Raw genomic sequence first — 13,073 nt, 5'->3', positions numbered from 1 at the left:
GCGTATGTCTTGTTCTGGGGGACCTGCTGGCATTCAGGAGTAGGGAAAGCCCTTCTCCAGCCCTCTACTCTTGAGAAGCCTCCCTGGAGAACAAGGATGGGGGAACATGTAAGACAGGATGGCTTCCCTTTCTCAGGGGCTCTGGAAGCTCAGAGGGGTATCTAGAGAGCCAGAACACAGGCTGGGCACCTCAGAATGTCAGCCTGACCTTCCCTACTATGGGGGCCACCATGGATCCAGAGTTTCCATAGGGTACTCTTAAGGTCCTCTGATCAGTGGATTAGAAGTCTGGGCAAGAAGTTCAGCAATGAGGCCACCTTTTGCTAGAGCAGCTTTCCTTTCTCCCAGGGGAAGGGAGGGAGGGTAGGCCCTGCTAGCTGGATCAGTCCTGAGGGTGGGTAAGAACAACAGCTGTCCTGGTGATGGTTATGGTAATGGTGGTGGTAGTGGTGATGGTTGTGATGGTGGTGATGGTGGTTGTGATGGTGATGGTGGTGGTGGTGGTTGTGATGTGTTGGTGATGGTGGTGGTGGTTGTGATGCGTTGGTAATGGTGGTGGTGATGGTGATGATAATGGTGGTGGTAGTGGGGGTGATGGTGGTTGTGATGGTGGTGGTGGTGGTTGTGATGGTGATGGTGGTGGTGGTGGTTGTGATGGTGGTGGTGGTGGTTGTGATGGTGATGGTGGTGGTGGTGGTTGTGATGGTGATGGTGGTGGTGGTGGTTGTGATGCGTTGGTAATGTTGGTGGTGGTGATGGTGATGATAATGGTGGTGGTAGTGGGGGTGATGGTGGTTGTGATGGTGGTGGTGGTGGTTGTGATGGTGATGGTGGTGGTGGTTGTGATGGTGATGGTGGTGGTGGTGGTTGTGATGCGTTGGTAATGTTGGTGGTGGTGATGGTGATGATAATGGTGGTGGTAGTGGGGGTGATGGTGGTTGTGATGGTGGTGGTGATGGTTGTGATGGTGGTGATGGTGGTTGTGATGGTGATGGTGGTGGTGGTTGTGATGGTGATGGTGGTGGTGGTGGTTGTGATGCGTTGGTAATGTTGGTGGTGGTGATGGTGATGATAATGGTGGTGGTAGTGGGGGTGATGGTGGTTGTGATGGTGGTGGTGATGGTTGTGATGGTGGTGGTGGTGGCTGTGATGGTGATGGTGGTGGTGGTGGTTGTGATGGTGATGGTGGTGGTGGTGGTTGTGATGCGTTGGTAATGTTGGTGGTGGTGATGGTGATGATAATGGTGGTGGTAGTGGGGGTGATGGTGGTTGTGATGGTGGTGGTGGTGGTTGTGATGGTGGTGGTGGTGGTTGTGATGGTGATGGTGGTGGTGGTGGTTGTGATGCGTTGGTAATGTTGGTGGTGGTGATGGTGATGATAATGGTGGTGGTAGTGGGGGTGATGGTGGTTGTGATGGTGGTGGTGGTGGTTGTGATGGTGGTGATGGTGTTGGTGATGTTGATATGGTTGGATGGTGGTGGTGGTGATGGTGATGATGGTGGTAATGATAGTGGTAGTAGCGATGGTGGTTGTGATGGTGATAGTAGTGGTGGTGGTGATGATGGGGTGGTTGTGGTGGTGGTGATGGTGGTAATGATAGTGGTGATAGTGATGGCGGTGATGATGGTGATGACAGAAGCCAGCCCTACTGAGCCACAATTCTAAGCACTTATTTAATCCTCACAACAACCTTACAAAGTTGATTCTGTTACTTCCCATATATTACCCAAGTGATTTTAAAGCCATTTTCCAGGGCAAAACACTCCCATGGAAGCATCCCACCTACTCTTTGAGACCCTGGGCAGGTCAATTCACCTTTCTGGTAGACTCCCCATCAGCAAGACACCAGCCCTGATGAGTTCCCCCGGTGTTATGGGACTCAGTTGAGACCAACAATTCAAATGTGCTTTGAAAAAGTTGTGAGGACTCATCAGACTTATGCTGTTTTCCTCCCCTCCTCAGTCAGTCTGGCCTGTGTGTGGATACCAAGGCCCACCAGGCATCCTTCAGGGAGGGAACATGACCCTTCCATGTTTGCATTGTCCTTTCTATCTTTTTCCTCCCTGCCCATCTGCCATTCTATATAGCACAGGGAGGGTCTAGCCAGTGTGGACAAGTGTCCCAACACTGGTTCTGTACCTCACCAGCTATGTGACCTCAGGCAAGTTACTTCCCCTCCCTGGGCCTCAGTTTCCTCATCTGTGTATAAGGGAGTTATACTGAGCTATCCCTCTGAGCACCAAAATCCTAATGTCCTGGATCAAAAGCCAGTGGAAGGCCTGGGGAATCCTGACTGGAAAGCTCAGCTGAGCCCGGCTCCGCTTCCCATGTTAATGGCTTTGCCTAAAGGAGGCCCTGGCCATGGAAGCTGTTTTATCGAAATGTGTTCCAGCTCACTTAGATTACACTTCACTCCACTGAACTTCAAAAGGAGCACAAGAGCTCCTCTGCAGACAATTGCTTGCGGAACATCAATACAGCCAGACAGGCTCTAAGGGGTCACCTCATTGGGCAGCTGGGCAGGCTTTTAAGGACCCACAAGGGGGGAAAGCAGAAAGATGCAGGCAAGAGCCTCACACGGCTGAGCCTTTGTGGTTTTCACATGGTTATCGTCTTCCCCTGGTCTCCAGATCTCTGATCCAGAAGAGAGTCTTGATGGGCCAGAAAGCTAGGCAGCCTCTAAAAGGATGAAAAGAGTCCAAGGACTGCAAGCTCGGGGGGGAGAATGAAGCAAAACAAAATTGTGAGAGGACATGTTAGGGGTGAAATGTGTTAGCAATTGTATGTGTGAAAAAGGGACACAAGTTTTAGTTCGTGATAAAAGTTGGTCATGTGGTATGGCTTCCAGAGAAACAAAAACTTTGGTGCTGCATTTAGAGAAATACAGTATGAAGTTGAGGAAAAGTGAGAATAGTGGCCTGGCGTGATGGCTCACACCTGTAATCCCAGCACTTTAGAGGCCAAGAAGGGAGGATCACTTGAGCCTAGGAGTTTGAGATCGGCCTGGGCAATACAGGGAGACCCATCTCTACAAAAAATAAACAATATTAGCCAGGCATGGTGGCATATGCCTGTGGTCCCAGCTACTCAGGAAGCTGAGGTGGGAGCCTCTGCTTTGTTGAACCTGGGAAGGCAAGGCTGCAGTGAGCCATGATCGCACCACTGCACTCCAGCCTGGGTGACAGAGGCTGTCTATATATAAAAAAAGTAAGAATATTAATTGTTACCCTTTATAAGTGCTTACTGTGCCAGATCCTGGAGCTAGCCAGTAATGTAGATAATCTCATCATTTTGTGATCCTCACAAAACCCAATGAAGTAAACACTAAGCATGATCTCATCATATTTCTGGTGAGTAAACTGAAGTTCAGAGAGGTTAAGTCACTTGCCTAAAGCCACACAGCAGATAAAAGGCAGAGATAGGCTTCAATCTCAGGTCTGACCACCTAGTCTGCACTCCAAATGCATATTCCAAAACAACATCACGTGAGGAACAATCAAAAGGGTGGTAGTTATGAATCTTCAACTTTAAGGGTGTGAAGAAAGGGCCCCAAACTTGCCCTGGATTGGGTGAAAGCATCTCCCACTCAATGATCAGAGGGATCTCTAGCAGCCAGTTGTCTGAAGACAGAGGGCCACCTCAGGAGTAGTGATTTGTTTTGCTTGGAGGTGTTTGTGCATAACCACCTGGCACAGAGGCAGGTGCGTGGATTCAGTGGGTGGTTGAATGAAGGCCCTGGTGCTAATCCTGAAATATTAGCAACTGGGCTGAGGGACGTTTCACGCAGACAAATCTTGGCCTCTGGCATCCAAGCATCGTCATGTAAAGGCCTTCTCCAGGTGTATATTGGAGGTCTCCCCCTACCAAGCGGTCTCAGGCCAAAGTGAGAACTAACACAGCTTGAAACTAGCCTCAGAGTCAGGAGACCTGGTTTTTTGCCTTCAACTTTCAGCTGTGTGCTCTTGGGCAAGTCATTTGATGTCTCTGGACCTGAGTTTCTTCACCAGAAAAATGAGCTTGGATTGGACCAGTTCTGTGGTCCTAAAACATAAATAGTTGCAGAGGAACTTGGGACAACAGACAAATCCTCACTGTGTCTCAAGGCAAGTGTTAGAGAAACAGAGGCCATGGAAGTCCGGACAGCTGAGGACCGGCCCCAGGGCAGTCTTCCAAGGAAAGGGGTCTACTCAGTCGGGTGAAGTGGTGCTGGCCGAGGCTAGGGCTCGGGAGCTGGGCTGGTGGCCCAAATGGGGAAGCCCCATCTTGCATTTTTATTGTGGAGGAGCTGGTAGAAACGTGCTCAGCAGACAAAACAAACATAGCAAGGTGGGGTGCTGGTGAACATGTGTGGTTTGTCTGCTGAGCACTGACACCACCCATTAGGCTCCTTCCTGCACGGAGAGACAATCAGACAGGCTTAGAGAGGCCCTCAGTGAAAGAGAGGAGGAGAGCAGGCACTCAGCTCCCAAAGGGCTGCTGAGACTTTGGAAATCATGCCCCTGAACCACCTTTGTTATTGTGAATGAGGAGAAATTGCCCTGGGGTCTGCTTTCTGAGCAGAGGAAAACCAGGATTTGAATCCCAATTCTGCCACTCACTAGTGGGGTGAATTTGGGCAAGTCACTTAACCTAGAATGTCCAAATAGGGCCCTTATGAGAATGAAGGGAAAGGCTATTATTACCAGTTATGCTGAAACAACAGCATAAATCAAAACTCTTTGGGGCAAACTGGGACATAGGTCACACTGCTTAAAACTCCCTAAGCCTATTTCTACATCAGGAAAATGGACATTGTGATAGTAATATGCACATGCTTCATGGGGCTGTGCTAAAGATTCAGTGAATGACACACATTTATGCTCAGTAAGAGAAGTCTCCATGTGGCCCTCCCTCTTCCCCCATTCTCTGTGTTTCTGAGAGGGGTTCTGAAATAGGGGCTCAATGGGGTCCCAGAGATGTGTGCTAGGGCCTCCTTCCAATCTGTGTGTTCCTTCCTGGAGGGCCAGTGCCCAAAGCCAGCTAGGGCTTGGGCCTCCTTTTGGGATCTGTTTGCCTTTTCATAAACACAGACCCAGGATTTTTCTTGGCTAGGCCCATCTGCTCACAGCTCACAGATTGTACCTTGAAGCATTTGCTCCCAGGTGATTTGCATCAGGATCTACCAGGAAGTTTGTTTTTCAAGGCCTTAGTCAACATGTGGGTGTGGAAACACCAACCAATTTCAATGTAGAGTCAACTCCTTTTTAAATAGGGACTTTCACATTAGTCAGACTTTTCAAAACAACATAATATTTAAACAAAATTCCATTTCCCCTTCTATCACCAGCAGCAGTTACTGAAGATATTTCTGTTCTGACCAGAGGCTTCCCCCAACCCACGTTTCAGCTGGTTCCCTTCCTATGTCAGAGCCTGGGTTGTGATGTCACAGTGCTGGAGTATGAAATCATTCTTCTGTGGGTCTCAGTCTCCCTTCTGGCTCTTCAGGTGGATGCAGAGGACTGCTTGGGCCAGAGTCTTAATGTATGTTGATTCATTCTGATCCTTGGTTTGTTAATTACCTGGAATAGCAACACTGCATACAGCACGATCCTCCACCATAAGCCATGGCACAATCCCAGGAGTTCCCATAGGTCAGCATTCAAACCTCATAGCTCAGATTGTCTTTGAGGTACCATGATTTGGTAGGAAAATTTTTTGACAAAGTATCGTGGGTCCCAAATGTGGTCACCCTGAGCAGGCCCAGACTTACACCTTTTAAAACCTGCACATTGGCTTGTTGCACACGGACCTGGTGACTTCCCCCAGCTTGGGGCCCCTGTCTCTGTCTACTCTGGTCCCTTCTCTCCTAGCTCCTATATTCCTGGCTGGGCAAATCAGGCCGTCTGAGAACCCCTCAAGCAACTTGTTTGTTGTGCACTTATGATGTGTCCAGCACTCTGTTAAGCATAACAGGCAGTATTGCACTTTGTGAGCAGTGGTGTAGCTAACACTGAAGAACTCAGGCCTTGGGTAAGCTACCAAGTAATCTCTCTCTGCCTCAGTTTTGCCATTTGTAGAATAGGGATAACAGTCCCTCCCTGGTGGGATTGCTGCGTGAGAGTTTATTGAGTTCATGAGCGTAAAATGCTTAGAACCTGTGTTTGACATAAAGCAAGTGCTCAATTGCTGTTAGCCATGTTTATGACAAATCCTCACCACAGACCTTCGAGATGGGGACTGTGACTATCCCCATTGGCAAATGAGGCACTGAGATTTTAGAGGTTAAGTAACTTGCCCAAGCCATGTGCTAGAATGAGAGGCAATAAGCATAATTTAGGAAGTCTGAAGCCCTGCTCTCTGCGATATGAGAGGCTAGGTTAAATTCTAACTCACTACCTTCTGCATATATTTCTAGAGAACCAATGTGCCAGGCTCTGTGCCAGGAGTCAGGGGAAACAGTGATGGGATCAAACGCAGGGGACTAGCGGGGAGCTCCACCCTGTTTTCAGTCCAGCCCATGCAGGCAGGCTCTGGACTAGGCACAGTTAATCTCCAGCCATCCCCACTGGCTTCACCTGGCTCATTAAAACCAGACACGTTGTGAGTTTACTTAGCATCTGCAGAGAGCGTCTTTCATCTTCAAAGGCTTCCCGAAGCACCAACCAATTAATCCTTACAACACCTTCATCTCATAGACAAATATTTATCCTCATTTCATACCCAGGAATACTAAGGTACAGAGAGAGAACAGACTGGGCAGGAGGAGGAAGAGTGAGTGGCAGAGCTAAGCAGAGAATTCCAGAGCCCCAGACCCCTCTGGCTGCCCAGTCCATCTGGAAGCTTCGGGGAAATTCTTCCCGTAATACCTTTTTTTTTTTTTTTTTTTTTTAATTGCAGCAGAACCTTTTGCAAGTTCAGAAGAATTAGATTTCTTTAATAGTAACCTGCAGGAAATACATTAAAAACACGTTCTATCAGTTACAAATCTTAATGTCACCAGCCAAGGATGAGGGAATTAATGCTGGGCCCAAAAATACATATAGTCAGCAACTCCGGGGCAAGGGCAGAGACAATTTATAGAGTGCGAGGTCTGGACGTCTGGAGCAGGCAGGCTGAGCTCAGCGGTGAAATGGAAACGGCTGTTTTCAGATGGGGCAGAGCAGGGGGAAGCTGCTCAGGGTGGCTTTGATTCAATCATTGTTTCCCATTTCTTAATGTAAATTACTTTTTTTAATGCTATAAAAGCCAGGTTCCGGTCTGTCACGAGAAGACTGTTTTCATTAAGATAAGCGCATATCAAGGGCATTTCTAAAAGAATCAACCCCCCAAAGAAAGCCACCTCCATCAACACAATCCCAACCCTGATTATCTCCTCTGTCTACATGGATCAAACAAAGGGTATATCCAAGCAATGGGCTGGCTGGAGAATCTGGACAATGAAGACAAAACATAGGTATAATTTATAGAATTTTACTTCTTTTACAGCAGGTATTTTTCTTTATATTGTAAAATAAAATACAGGAGTAGAAAACCATACCAAAAATATGTAGCCTAAATTATGATAAGGGAAATAGTGGGTCTTTTAAATTGCTTTAATTTTTGGACTCAGCGCTCATTTTGCCAAACTTGAACACAGTCTTGGAAAGGTCAAGTTTCAGATCTCAGGAATATAATGTGCTCATTTTAGGAAGGAAAGTGATCTAAAGACATATGTACATCACTCAACTGGTTAGTTGAGGGCTAACACGTTCCCAGCCATGTGCTTCCTTCTCACAAAGAAAGGGTATTAAAGGAGTCAGTGGGCACCAAGGAGCTGAATCCCACAAGCAGGGATGGACTTTGGTCCCCAGTGTGTCCCCACGCTGTGTTTTGCCACTCATTGCAAAGCACACAGCATCCCCCCTGGAGCTGGGCAAGTTGATGGGCATGTCTTTGCAGCCATGTCTCCTGGAGGAAAGGTGAAAAGGCATCATGTCACACTGCCTCCCTTTGCAGGTGAGGAAACTGAGGCCACGGGTCTGATCTGAAGTCAATAGAGAGAGGCAGAGCCAGGAATGACAGTCTGGATCATAGGACTCCCTCACCTCTGCCACACCACAGTGCCCCTTTTCCTAAGATATGCCCATGGTAGGTCAATAGCTGCTTGACAGGAACTGTACCCAGCACTTTCCAACCAGCCCAAGGACATGTTAGGGTGACCAACCATCCCTGTTTGCCTGAGATTAGGAGGGGCTCCTGGAACATGAAGATTTTCAGAGCTAAAATGAGGATAATCTAGGCAAATCAGGACAAGTTGATCACCCTCCTGGGCTGTGTTCATGTAGCTGATGCTGAATGACTGTGGCTGTGTGGTGGGCACCCAACAAAATTAGAAAGGAGGAAGAGGAGCATGGGGTCTCTTATGCTGAATGAGTTGGCTTGGGGTAAAATTATTCAAATAATTGATTTTTTTAACTTACTGAAGGGCGAGTATGGGTTTGTTCTTCATCATTTTGGTGCATTTCACATTCCAAATCTTAATTATTTGGGCCTTAACGACAATGAATTTTATGGAGTGGGAAACTGAAGCACAGAGCTGGCCGAGCAGTCTAGGTTGGTCTGCCTAGCTATGAATGGTGGAGCTTGGAAAACGCCGCAGTTTTCTGACCTTTGGTTGGTGCCGTCCTTCCAATTCTTCTCTGGTCAGCAACCCTGGCTAGAGGCCAGTTCCCTATTTAATTGTTGGGAAACGGGAGGCCAGAGGCTAGGGGTTTCTAAATTCAATTACAAGGACCTTGGATTAATAGCAAAATAATTCTTTCACTGGAGAAGGTTCTTAGCAAAGAACCTCAGTGGGTCCAGAGAATGATCCTGGCTTGATCAAGCAAGACTACTTGCTTACCTTCACCCTTCACAATCTGAAAGCCAAGCTCCCTCGGAGATGACCCTGAAGCTTTCCCTTCCCAGATGCTATTCAGACAGTCCCCAGCCCCGGCCACTGCTTTCCACTCACAGTGGAGCAGCTGGACTCTGCACTCCTGAAATTGGAGCTGGAGGTGAAACGCTTAGCTGAGCTTTGCTTTCATTTCAGTGCCTTTCTTCTCTCTCTTGGGTTTAACTGCTTTTTCTGGCCTCAGGGAATCCCTTGCAAGTTAATAAAACTTACTACATCAAAGGGCTCCACAGCCATTACCCAATTAAAACCTCACAGCACTCCTGCAGCAGGTAAGCATTATTAACCCCATTTTACAGATGGGGAAACTGAGGTTAAGTGGTTTGCCCCCAGCCACTGAGGAAATGAGTGTCTCAGCTGGCATTAGAACTTGGTAGCTTGTTTAGATCACCCAGGGGTGGTTGTTTCTGCCTAAATCTGTTTTTCAAAGCACTTTGATTCTTAAGGATTCCTTTTTCCTTCAGGAAAACAATTCCTTACCAGCTGCACCAAGGATGAGGAATTTCTCCAAAGTCGGTTTGTCAGAAAGCAGGAGCTCCTGCCTTCAACCAGAGAGGTGCCATAAAAATAGATGAAAGGCAGGAGTTCAGTGTAGTAATTTAGGAAACAATTTGGGCCTTTCAGAAATTAATGTTTTTTAAAGATGCAGATTCATCCATCCCAGCAGCCTCCTGGGAGTGCTTCCTGAACCATCTGGTTCAATCAGCTCATTTTCTTTCCTCTAATCCTCCTGGCTCTTGTGTGTGTATGTACAGCAAAGGCTCCTGGGGAATAGCATGAATAAAAAACAAAGATCTTTCTCTTGTGCCAGCCACCTCTCCTCTTTTCCAAACAGCATAAAATTCCTAATCCTGTTTCTTCTTAGAGGGGGTATAAAAATTCATGTCCCAACAGACAGTGAGGAGATCCATGGAGGCTCCCTCCCAGGGCACCTGTCCTCTCAGTCCAGCGCAGATGACGGGGTATCTTCAGCCCATCATCTGAGAGGACCTAGAAAGCCTGGTGGTGTTTGGGAACAAATTTGCCCAGGCCTGCAGGAGGAGGAAGAAAAAAGTTTTTTTGGTCTGGTTAAAGCCATCCATGAACCACAGGGAAGATTTCAAAGGCTCAGGTGAGTGTTTTCAAAAGAAGAGTTTCAGTGCAGCCCCAACAGTGTAAGTCCCTGCTTCTTGCTGTTCAAGTCCAATTATAATCCACAAAGGCAGGATCCTGTGTTTACATAAATAATTACCAGATTTTGGATAGCCAGACGTGTTGTAGCACACAGGAGGCAAGCCCATAAATTACATTTAAGGAATTAAGGGTCAGATTGATCTTATCTCTGTAAATCCGGCCAAATTCCGGCAAGCTAAAGGAACATCCGGTTGACTGAGCCTCGGGAGGCAAGGGCCCCAGGAACCAGTGATCCTGAGGCTGTTGCTGCCCCCCATGCCTTCCTTTCCACCTCTCCCTGCTTCAGGTTGCTGGCTAGCTCTGAGAGCAAGCGGTGGCAGGAAGAAGAGCTGCCCCAACTTGCTCTCTGCCCAACCTGCAAGGGAGGAAGGCAGGAGAGGGGTGTGGGCATCTCACTTCCTAACCTCTTTTCCCTCCTGGACCACACAGGATCTTGCTCCTGAAACAATGGCAATGATGTGCAAGTAGTGATGGCAAACAGCAAAGCTGTAAGAGTAACAGAACAGGGCCTCCTCTGGAGGTTTCTCTCCTGCACAGGCCAAGCCTCCATGTTTTCATTCATTCAGCAAAGCTGTATTGAGCAACTACTGCACCCCCAGTGCCACGGCAGAGTGTAGGGGTTGAGGGTGGCTCAGGCTCTGGTCTCAGAGTGCTTGAGTTTAAATCCTGGCTCTGCTAGGTACCCCGGGCAAGTGACCCAGCTGCCCTGGTCTTCTGCTTCCTTATCTGGAAAGTGGGATTGTAACAGCACTAACCCCTTTGAATGGGGTGAAGGTTAACTGAAGTCATCCATAACAAGCTCTTAGAATAGGGCCTGGCACATGGTAAATACTCAATAAATGCTGGTTATTACTATTATTATTATTACTGTTTTAGGCACTGTGGGCCTCCCGTCTGAAGGTGGTTACAACTGGTTGAAACAGATGCTCTGACTAAACACAAAGGGTATGACAAGGCAGCACGGTCGATTAGGCACCAAGTGAGTGGAAAAGACAATGAAGTTCCAAGGAGCAGATAGAAGGACAAGATCACTGTGGCAGTAGGCGTCACAGACGAAGGAAGGCTTATGCTGGGCTGGAAGGATGCACAAGATTTGGTTGGGCCACAGAAAGAACTTGAGGAGAAGGGCCTGAACCCCAAGATTCCACAAGAATTAAGCTAGAAGTCAAAGTGTTATGCAAGCCTGAAGTTTCCAAGAGTATAAGCCAAATTTCTTCAATGAAGATTTCCAAATCAGAATGTCAGCCTCTCTTGTAGAGGAAGAACTATTGATTTGTGTTAACCTCCTCTGACAAAAAATGTTACAAAGTGAGGGCCAACAGTGCACACTGTAAAGAGACCAGAAGGGACTTGAGTCTATTAGAACTAGAGCTTCAATTTATAAAATGGAAAGAGGAACATCAGATAGAGATGTTATTGAAATAAAATTACATTGTTTGGTGAAACAAAAAGTATTCTAGGCCAGGTGCGGTGGTTTACGCGTATAATCCCAGCACTTTGGGAGGCTGAGGCGGGCAGATCTCTTGAAGTTAGGAGTTGGAGACCAGCCTGGCCAACATAGTGAAAGCTTGTCTCTATTAAAAATTAGCCAAGCATGGAGGTGGGCACCTGTAGTCCCAGCTACTCTGGAGGCTGAGGCAGAACTGCTTGAACCCGGGAGGCGGAGGTTGCAGTGAGCCAAGATCACATTATTGCATTCTAGCCTGGATAACAGAGGGAGACTCCATCTTAAAAAAACAAACAAACAAACAAAAAGTATCCTACCCATTCAATCATTCTTTTTTGTTTCTGTTTTTGTGTGTGTGTTTGTTTGTTTTTTGAGATGGAGTCTCGCTCTGTCACCCAGGCTGGAGTGCAGTGGCATGATCTCGGTTCACTGCAACCTCTGCCTTCCGCATTCAAGCAATTCTCCTCTCTCAGTCTCCCAAGTAGCTGGGACTACAGGCACGCGCCACCATGCCTGGCTAATTTTTGTATTTTTAATAGAGATAGAGATAGGGTTTCACCATGTTGGCCAGGCTGGTCTCGAACTCCTGACCTCAAATGATCCACCCACCTCAGCCGCCCAAAGTGCTGGGATTATAGGCGTGAGGCACAGCACCTGGCCCTACAATTGAATTTCTAAACAAATTTTTACTTGGATATTATTACTTAAAAGATGAATGCACTCAAGAAGCATTCAATCAATGAACCAACCATGTGCCCAGCACTATTATAGTTGTAACAAAGGATAAGAAAGAATTTGAACAGAAAGGAATTTTGCTCCTAGCCAAGATGGAGCAATAGTGACTGGATTTCCTCTCCTTCCTAAAATGAAACAAAGAAGGATGGAGGAAAGGAGGAAGTGAGGGAGGGAAATAAGGAAAGAATGAGAGAGATGAGAGAGGGAGGGAATGGGAAGAAAGGGAGAAGGAAGGAAGAAGGAAGGAAAGAAGAGGGTAAGTTGGTTTTCAAGACTGTTTCAGGCAAGAAAGGACATTTACTGAGAGATGGAAAAACAAGGTAAGCCCCACAACTGCCCTACAGCTTAGTGCTTTATGGAGGCTTCCAGGCTGTGGTAGAGGGAGAGAAAACCAGGCACGTCTCAGCCAATTCTGAGTTGAAGAGACAGAGCTAAAAGGATACCAAGGTAGCTAGAGTTTTCAGGACAGAATGCTAGACAGGAGAGAGCTACACAGAGGCCTGGAGATGTGCAGAGGGTCTCCCCCAAGTATTTGACATTATTGACCCATAGGGTGAGAAAACTACCCAAGGATAGGGAGAGAACCTTCTAAGAGGATGGAGAGCAATGTTATGTGTTCACACAGAGGTGGGAAGAGTGTTTCCACCAGCCAGACTGGAAAACTTCATAATTCATGAGGCATGGGTAAAATACTCAAAAGGGTATTGCCTTGGTATTGAGGAATAATTACCCCAACACAAAACACTGCTTTGGTCCCACCTAATAACGCTTTTTAATTTTTTTGGAAACAGGGTCTCACTCTGTCA

At 47.2% G+C, this 13,073-nt stretch overlaps 1 long non-coding RNA gene across 1 annotated transcript in view; it reads left to right on the top strand.

The window, feature by feature from the left end:
- The window catches only part of LOC134739716 (uncharacterized), a 101,104-nt gene extending 89,568 nt beyond the window's left edge, over nt 1-11,536 (top strand). Inside the window, exon 5 of the long non-coding RNA XR_010126694.1 lies at nt 10,962-11,536. This is a non-coding gene — a long non-coding RNA (uncharacterized LOC134739716). The remainder of the gene's footprint in view (nt 1-10,961) is intronic.
- Nucleotides 11,537-13,073: the final 1,537 nt, after the last annotated feature.

This window comes from Pongo pygmaeus, chromosome 5, assembly GCF_028885625.2.
Source record: "Pongo pygmaeus isolate AG05252 chromosome 5, NHGRI_mPonPyg2-v2.0_pri, whole genome shotgun sequence".
NCBI lineage: Eukaryota > Metazoa > Chordata > Mammalia > Primates > Hominidae > Pongo > Pongo pygmaeus.
This window is presented reverse-complemented; position numbering and strand designations above follow the sequence as displayed.